Genomic DNA, 8,683 nt, shown 5'->3' on the forward strand with positions numbered 1-8,683 from the left:
CATTAAATTATGGAAAATCAGTTCATAACTGTTTGAACAATTGAATTTATGATCTAGAGACAGGTAGACGCATTCACAGAATGGAAGCCAGAGCAGTTAATATGGGATTGCGCAATCTCAAGGGAGGCCAAGCTCGCTGCGGCCTCACCGGCTTCGCTATCAAGCGGCACCAAGGATTTACATGAAAAAAAGTCTGCGATTTAAAAAAAAATATGATCAAAAATGAGGATATTAGATAAAAAAATAACTTATTACAAATGACTGAGTGAATCACAATTTATATTATGTTATCTTCATTATATATTTTCTTTCTTTCCATAATGACAAGTGAGGCCATTTCCATAATGGCCTCACTTCACTCATAACAAGTGAGTGAAATGAGGCCATTCTCTCTCTCTCTGAGAGAGAGTGAGAGAGAGATGTGTATGTATATATATATATATATATATATATATATATATATATATATATATATATATATATATATATATATATATATATATGTTTGTATATCTTGAGCGTGTATTAAATTATTTGAAATTAAAATTGGCTGCACAGTGGCGCAGTGGGTAGCGCTGTTGCCTTGCAGCAAGAAGGTCCTGGGTTCGAGTACACCCCTGGGACTGCATGGAGTTTGCATGTTCTCCCTGTGCATGCGTGGGTCCTCTCCGGGTACTCCGGCTTCCTCCCACAGACCAAAAACATGACTGTTAGGTTAATTGGCTTCTCCAAATTGTCCTTAGGTGTGTGTGAATGGTTTTTTGTCCCGTTTGTCTCTGTGTTGCCCTGCGACAGACTGGCAACCTGTCCAGGGTGTACCCTGCCTCTCGCCCAGTGAACGCTGGAGATAGGCACCAGCAACCTCTGCGACCCCATGAGGGATAAAGCGGTTCGGAAAATGGATGGATGGATATATAAAATTATTAAATTATGTCTGATTCTGAGCTGTGCCCACCACTGGTTATCCCCAACAGAAACCGTTTCCTTTGTGTCGGGAACATCCTGTCATGTTTTTGTGAGGAACCCGAACACAACCACACACAGAGTTCTGTTTTGTGAGTTTATTGAAGATGAAGAAAACCAGAGTTCAGACCAGACGGAAGCAGGAGGCTGTTAGTGGCTGAGGCTGGCAAGCTGGATGGAGACAGAGCATGGAGGCAGCAGGAGCAGCAACACAGCAGAGTGGAGATTTGGAACTAGAACTCGACAGCAGAATTAAGCAGCATGACTGGATGAATACTTGCTGGACCGGAGTGGGAGCAGAACCAGAACCACAGCAGGCGGACAGACAGACGGACGGAGATGAAGGGAACCCGGGCTGGTAATGAAAAGGTAAGGCGAGCAGTCAAGAGCACAGGTAAATAAACGAGCCGACATGGGAGGACTGAATGCAGGGAGCTTAAATAGGGAGGCTGACAGGTGTGCTGAGTGCTGGCTGATTAGTGACTGACAGGTGTAGATGATTACTGAACTGGAGACTGGAGCTGTATGGAAGGTGGAAAGTGTCTTGAGTCTGTGCATGGTGCAGCAGACAGGCTGCATCATGACACATCCATTTGGATGGTTGAGCCAATCCAGACATGAAAGTAGAGATATTTAACATTTATTAAAAAGTGAAAAACTTATTATTCTTCCGTTGTACTGTGTGTGATTATTTGAACATACAAGAAATCTATCCTGATGAGGATAATCATGTCTGTTTAAACTCATTTCCTATTAATATCAACAGTCAATATATCACATTCTCAATAAGTAAATGATTCTCTTGTCATATCCAGTTGGTTGACAAAAATACTATTTGCTCTGATTGTCATACATCTCTATAGGTTCTGTCTGCTGCAACCAAAAATGTTTCCTGAGTACATCACTGAAAACAGTTGTCTGCTATATTGTGAAATAAATAAATTAATAAATACATTTCTAGATAGACCACATGAATAGAACATATGAAACAAATCCATCCATGCATCTTCTAACACGTCTCTCCCTTGTGGAATCGCGAGGTGTACTGGTGCCTATCTCCAGCTGTCGATGGGCGAGAGGTCGGGTACACCCTGGACAGGTCGCCAGTGTATCGCGGGACAGAAACAGATCCCAAATGTGATAAAATAAACACTGAATAAAGGCACACCCTAAATAAGTAAAACCCATCATGTATGCTTTAATATATAACAATATACAAGGAGTTAAATAATACATTTTATTTATATTAGAAAAGAATGTTGAACATTATTTAAAGACTTCTTAATAGTGACTTGACTTATTGATAAGGCACGGAAGCCCATTTTATAAGTGCAGACCCGCTTTTTGCATATTTTAATATTATTTTGACATCTGTCTTTGATGTGCAGAGTCATGCAGGCTGAAAGTTATCTTGCAATCATCAAAATGTCCAGCTCAGTGTCTGTCCAGGGGCTGAGGACCGCATACCCCTGCCACAACCACCCATCCTGATTGCAGTCCCAAGGACCCCAGAGCCAGCCCACCTGGAGATGGGGCCAACACAGTCCAAACATGCAGGGCATTCAAAGGGATCATACCAAAGCAAGTTGCTCTCATATGCACTTCAGAACAGGAGTAAAAAAAGGGACCTGTGAAGCTACAATAATGAGGAATTCAGACAATTTTTTTGCAATTCTAGTTTATATAGACCACAACTGAATAATTTAAATGCAAAAAGGAATCATTTAAAAGCATGATATGTCCTTTTTAACATTTGGTGAGGTTTGTCCATGCTTTAAGGAAATATTTTCCCCTTGGCCGAAAGTCTCCCAAAGTTATCTTGAGATTATTTGTCAGGCATATGCATTTTTCTGGACCATTAAGGACACTGCAGAGTAGCTGAGCTGGATTGCTGCCTAATAGAAAGACATAGTCAAAATGGAAAGCAAAGCCATTACGAAAGCAGCAGCGCTGAATAAAACCTAGTCTGGTAAACGTGTACGATTTAGGGTGCAATAGAATTTTTTTGTGCAATAAAATAAATTTTTCTACGAAATGTTTATCTGAATTTTCCACATGAATCATTCAGTCATTTTCTTTAAGCAAATTTTTTGGGTCCAGGATTATCCAAACTGAGGAACCACCTATGATATATAACAGACTAAATCAGAACCTTGAACCATTCACTGTGAGTGGCCTCTCTGGCCAGAAGAACGTCTATTATGTTAAAACTCTGGTTAGCAGAGCTAAGAAATGTTACTGTGGAAGATGCATGAAGGGACGTCCAAGCAATTCAATGATTCCAGACTTTCAATGAGCCCAGTTTCTGTTAAGCATGCGCTGCAAAGGCAGTGATCAGTATGAAAAACTATCCTTGTGGACAGACAGCTGGAGCCGCTTTCCCAATGCATCTTTTTGTCAAGATTTCCTAACATGTGGTGATTCTATTGTATGGTCAGACTATGTAAAGTTATCAAATCATGGATTATTTAAAAAGCTTTTTTTATTGGATACACAGCTCCACACTAAAATAATACTTTTATAACCTTTCAATCCTGCTACAGAGACAAGTAGTTTAGCTAATCCTATGGGAAGTATTTTATTAGATTTTGTATAGCCAGTAGCTCCAGTGTTTTACCTTGTTTTTTTTTTCCTCTTAAAATCTGCTTACATAGTTATGATGACATGCTAATTGTAAAAACATGGTATAAGAAACACAACCATAATTTTGGGTACTTTTGTGACTATTGTTTAGTTAATGGTTAATTTCTAGCTGTCAGAGTCCAATTTTAACTGTCCACAGGCAGTGTACATAACTATTATAGTATGTTCTTTTTCTGGCTCTCAATTTGTATTTAAGTATCTTCGATATGAATAAAGATGAAACCTTCAAAGATAACCACCATACAATCAAATGGTAAAAAAAAATGTGACAATCATCATTTTGGAGATGTTTTATTTTTGTAAATATGAAGAAAGTCTATCCATTTAGAACTCACTCAGTTGGTAACATTGATGATAATGCATTTTATCACTTACAAATGCATTTTTAACAACAAACTAATCCGGAATATATTACCCACAAAATCACAATCCCTTCAGTGAATGATATTACTTAGGCGATGTCTGATTGGTCAATATGAAGAGGATGTGCCCCACTGTGATTTATATTCATAAATCTTTCAGTTGGGTGGCTCTTCCTCAGTACGAACTAACCAAATGGAAATGTCACCAGTTAAAACAGTACTTATTTTTGTAGGCCTCCTGTTAGCATATGACACAGTGGGGGAGCCTGCTTCTCTCTGTCAGATACAGGGAAATCCGGAGTTTCCTGTACTGTCTAAAGATGGAGATGTGATGATCGGAGGTGCCTTTTCCATCCACAGCAAAATAACGCAACCTTCAGTTTTCTTTACAGAGAGGCCCACAGCTTATAAATGTACCAGGTAACAATGAGCTCTGAACGATATGTTACATAATTTTCTTGTCTTTATGAACAGAATATTGTACAGTAATTTTCTTCTTTCAGTATTAACCTAAGGGAGTTTAGATTTGCCCAGACAATGATATTTGCTATTGAAGAAATAAATAAGAAAAAAGATCTCCTTCCCAATATTTCTATTGGATATCGGATTTATGACAACTGTGCATCAACATTATCCTCAATGCGTGCAGTTATGGCTCTGATGAATGGGGATGAGTTGACTTTGGGAAATAGTTGCTCTGGACAATCAGCAGTTCATGCTATTATTGGAGAGTCTGAATCTTCTTCAACTATTGTCCTTTCCCGCACTGCTGGACCATTTCAAATACCAGTGGTAAGAGGGATCGTAATCAGTATTTATATATCTATGAAAACCATTTTTGTTCTCTTGCTTTCAGTTTTCTCTTTTGTGTTGACAGATAAGTCATTCAGCTACTTGTGAGTGTTTGAGCAATAGAAAGGAGTATCCCTCTTTTTTTCGAACTATTGTTAGTGATCTCTATCAAAGTCAGGCACTTGCACAGCTGGTCAAACGCTTTGGCTGGAACTGGGTGGGAACAGTGAACAGTGACAATGACTATGGCAACAATGGGATGGCCATTTTCCTTTCTGCAGCCCAGGAGGAAGGAGTGTGTGTGGAATACACAGAAAAATTTGATAGGGCAGAACCTGAAAAACTCCTAAAAGTGATAGAGGTCATCAAGAAGAGCACTGCCCAGGTTATTGTTGGCTTTCTTTCACATGTAGAAATGAATAACCTGCTAGAGCAGTTGAGTCTCCACAACATCACAGGACGGCAATTCATTGGGGTGGAGGCGTGGATCACTGCTGACAGCCTTGTGACTCCTACTAGCTTTAGTGTGCTGGGAGGTGCATTAGGATTTGCAGTGCAAAAGGCCAACATCAGTGGCTTGGAAGATTTTCTAGTTAGAGATTTTTGGGAAACAGAATTTCTGTGCAATGAGACAAACACAGAAAGAGTTCTGGAAATATGCAAAGAGAATCCGGACTTGGTCCAGCTTAAAGGTCATAATTATGATCTAGAAAAGCTGAGATACCCTACTAACATTTACAAAGCCATATATGCAGTTGCACATTCTCTCCACAGTATACTGAAATGTTCGGAAGGTCAAGGTTGTAATAAGGCTCTGGAGGTCAAGCCTTGGGAGGTAAAATACACTGAAGACTGCAATGTTTTTCTTGTTATATAGCTAAGCCTAATAAATCCTGACAAAAAAGTGATGTCTTCTGCTTTTTAGGTGGTGGAGGCCCTAAACCATGTGAACTTTACTATTAAGAATGGAGAAAGAGTGTGGTTTGATCATACTGGAGCTGCTCTCAACAGATATGAATTGGTAAACTGGCAGCGTGGTTCAGATGGATCGGTTCAGTTTAAACCTGTTGGTTACTATGATGCCTCCCTACCCTCTGACCAGAGATTTACTCTTAATACAGAGGCTATTATATGGCCTGGAGGAGGTAAAGAGGTAATGATTTGACAACGTGAAATGGGTTTAAAAATCTGAACAGGGATCTGTCATAAGTAACTTTATTTATTTTTACAGTTGCCTGTTTCAGTTTGCAGTGAAAGCTGCCATCCAGGAACCCATAAAGTTCTCCAAAAAGGAAAACATGTTTGCTGCTTTGACTGCATACCATGTCCAGTTGGGGAATTTAGCAACACCACAGGTACCACAGAATTAAATTACAGCAACATGTACACATTCTTTACATGCTACAGTGTGTGTATCACATTGAAACTGGCTGAGATACAGTCACTTATTAATGTTATTGGAGTTTATGTGATTTAATTAGAATAATCTTGACTTTTGTTACAGATTCTAATGACTGCAAAAAGTGCCCTGAAGCATTCTGGTCCAATCAGAACAGAGATGCATGTGTACCAAAAAACATTGAGTTTCTTTCTTTTACTGAGGTTATGGGCAAAATATTGGTGATTTTCACTATGTTTGGTTTGCTGCTAACTTTAATAGCAGCCACACTGTTTTTAATCAATAAGGACACTCCACTAGTGAAAGCAAACAACTCTGAACTAAGCTTCCTGTTGCTCTTTTCCTTGTCTCTCTGTTTCTTGTGTTCTTTAACATTTATTGGCAAACCTACTGAGTGGTCCTGCATGTTGCGACACACAGCATTTGGCATCACGTTCGTTCTTTGTATCTCTTGCATTCTTGGAAAAACAATAGTGGTTCTAATGGCGTTTAAAGCTACTCTTCCAGGCAGTAATGTGATGAAATGGTTTGGGCCTGCACAGCAGAGACTCACTGTGTTGTTTTTCACTTTTATACAGGTCATTATTTGCATCCTATGGTTAACAATAAATCCTCCCTTTCCTTACAAAAATATGAAGTACTATATGGAGAAGATAATCCTTGAGTGTGCTCTGGGATCACCTGTTGGGTTTTGGGCTGTTTTGGGATACATTGGACTCCTTGCCTTATTGTGTTTTGTCCTTGCTTTCTTAGCCAGAAAGTTGCCAGATAGCTTCAATGAGGCTAAACACATCACCTTCAGCATGCTGATTTTCTGTGCAGTCTGGCTCACCTTCATCCCAGCTTATGTTAGCTCACCTGGGAAATTTACTGTAGCAGTTGAGATATTTGCCATTCTAGCATCAAGTTATGGGATACTATTTTGTATATTTGCACCAAAATGCTTTTTTCTTGTTCTGAAACCTGAGCTGAACACAAAGAAACACCTGCTTGGAAAAACACAAGCCTAATCGGTTTTGTATGATACACATTTCTTTCTTTACTCTTTAATGTTGCTGTCTGTAGACCTGTATATTCATTTAAAATGCAATTTTGACTTGTTCTATCATGTATATACTGCTACAAAATATTTTCAAATAAATAATATCTTCAGGATATACTAAGGTCAAAATAATGTATTAACACATTCCTGTAATGATAGAACTACATATACGTATACATAACATATACAGGACTGTCTCAGAAAATTAGAATATTGTGATAAAGTTATTTATTTTCTGTAATGCAATTAAAAACATGAAATGTCATACATTCTGGATTCATTACAAATCAACTGAAATATCGCAAGCCTTTTATTGTTTTAATATCGCTGATTATGGCGTACAGCTGAAGAAAACTCAAAAATTCTATCTCAAAATATTAGAATATTTCCTCAGACCAAGTAAAAATAAATTATAACAGCAAAACAAAATCAAACATTTGAAAATGTCCATTAATGCACTCAGTACTTGGTTGGGAATCCTTTTGCACAGATTACTGCATCAATGCGGCGTGGCTTGGAGGCAATCAGCCTGTGGCATTGCTGAGGTGTTATGGATGCCCAGGATGCTTCAATAGCAGCCTTTAGCTCATTTGCATTGTTGGGTCTGGTGTCTTTCAGCTTCTTCTTCACAATAGCCCACAAATTCTCTATGGGGTTCAGGTCAGGGGAATTGGCAGGCCAATCAAGGACAGTAATGCCATGGTCAGTAGATCCGTTACTGTGAGAATCGTATGTCGTCTCTTAACCACTACCATACTGTACTTGTGATTTAGTTTACTGAACCAAGCTGAGTGTTTTTCAAGGCTCAGGAAACCCTGCAGTGTTTCAAGTTAATTAGACGATTCAAGTGATTAGTTGAATAGCCTACTAGTATACTTTTTCACAATATTCTAATATTTTGAGATAGGGTATTTGGGTTTCTTAAGCTGTAAGCCATAATCAGCGATATCAAAACAATAAAAGGCTTGCGATATTTCAGTTGATTTGTAATGAATCCAGAATGTATGACATTTCATGTTTTTTATTGCATTACAGAAAATAAAGAACTTTATCACAATATTCTAATTTTGTGAGACAGTCCTGTACATACATATGTTAAATACGGCAGATGTACTGACGTTTTGAAAAAAAGTCCCTGATCCCTTGCCCTCTAGAAGTTGTAAATGTGATTAATTTTATGGATCCAGGTGAATCTGAGTCATTCACTAAAGGGAGCTAGTTTACTAATTAAAAGTCATCACCTTCACCAAAAGAAATAAAAAATAAAATAATAACAGAAAATAAATAAACATAGTTTTTCTTGTGTGTATGCAGCATCACCCGCAGCAATAGCAGGTATTAACATTCATAAGATCAAGGTTAATGGAGACCTCAGACTCATGATTCCGGATTTAGTACTGATGTGCCATTATGCACGGTTTTAAGTTATTTAATGTATAGTTAATAACCCTCAGTCTGTTAGGTATTGTCCAGTGAATATCA

General features: G+C 38.4%; 1 pseudogene; it reads left to right on the forward strand.

The window, feature by feature from the left end:
* Positions 1-1,302: 1,302 nt before the first annotated feature.
* On the forward strand, positions 1,303-7,169 carry LOC105932594 (annotated as a pseudogene).
* The last annotated feature ends 1,514 nt before the right edge of the window (positions 7,170-8,683 follow it).

This window comes from Fundulus heteroclitus, chromosome 18 (genome assembly GCF_011125445.2).
Source record: "Fundulus heteroclitus isolate FHET01 chromosome 18, MU-UCD_Fhet_4.1, whole genome shotgun sequence".
NCBI lineage: Eukaryota > Metazoa > Chordata > Actinopteri > Cyprinodontiformes > Fundulidae > Fundulus > Fundulus heteroclitus.